Raw genomic sequence first — 1,279 nt, forward strand, 5'->3', positions numbered from 1 at the left:
AATCTGTTTGTCTGAAACTTTCTTCAGACACAATATTTACAAGTTCAACCTTGAGTAATCAGTGTCATTACCAATATTCCACCACTCCCCAATTCAGAGGAGTCAGACTATGAACTTGCTTGGAGTAGTTGTAAAACAATAATAAACAATCTCTATTAGTTTGCCACACATTATCGCACTCTACCCTCACAATAATCCTGAGGGCTGGGGGACAAGAATTGCCCCAGAGTGATGAGAGGAGGTGGCTCTTCAGTGGTCACTCTAGGTCTCCTAAACTAGTGTTGCTTGGGGTCAGTGACCTGGAAGGAGACTCATCTTGACATGTGGTATACCTGGGTTGATTTGGAGGCATCCTAGAGAACAGATAGCTGCTGGTGGGGGCCCCCAGTCCAACTCCCTCGTTTTACAAATGTTAGAGGGCAAGGCCCAAAGAAGGGAAGTCAGAAGTCACATGGTCAGTGCAGATCTGGGAGCAGGACTCTGGTCTCCTAATTCCCACCTTTACAATTTTCCTACTAAAACACCACACTGCCCAGAACATTCTTTTTAGCAAATTTTTAATAAAGTTTCAGTAAACAACACAAATGTCTCTTTGTACACACTGTACCCCCTAGGAAAACGACTATCTTTATTTCTAACATCTTAGATTGAGTTTGTATCTTTATATGAGCATTATCATGTAGTATTAATATTTGTACCTTTTTTTTTTTTTTTTGCTTAATACTATATGAGATTCTTCCATGTTCTGGCATGTAACTATGGCTCGTGGCTTTTTCATTGTTACATAATACAGTAGAACCTCCATAGTTGACCACCTCCTTAAGTTCACCTAACTTTCATAGACTGGACATGAATCACATGAATATATCAGTACGGTAGGCCTACTTCCTTATGTTGATCACCTCTGTATGTTGACCAGTTTGTTACAGTTCCTGGAGTGGTCAACTTACAAAGGTATTGTATTTCACTGAGTGAATGTAGTACAGCATATTTTCCATTGAATGGACAATCAAGAAATCTCTAGTCTGCTGCTATAAACACCCTTGTACATGTCTTTTGGAATTTCTAAGTCATAGGGTGTGCCTTCGCTCAGCTTTAAGAGATAACGCCATGGAACAGAATAGAGAGCCAACAGATGAATCCAACTACTTACCAGTACCTGATCTTTGACAAGCCAATTAAAAATATTGAGTGGGGAAAAGATTCCCTATTTAACAAATGGTGCTGGGCGAACTGGCTGGCAACCTGTAGAAGACTGAAACTGGACCCACACCTTTCA

Source organism: Otolemur garnettii, unplaced genomic scaffold (assembly GCF_000181295.1).
Source record: "Otolemur garnettii isolate 467f Iridium unplaced genomic scaffold, OtoGar3 scaffold00008, whole genome shotgun sequence".
Lineage (NCBI taxonomy): Eukaryota > Metazoa > Chordata > Mammalia > Primates > Galagidae > Otolemur > Otolemur garnettii.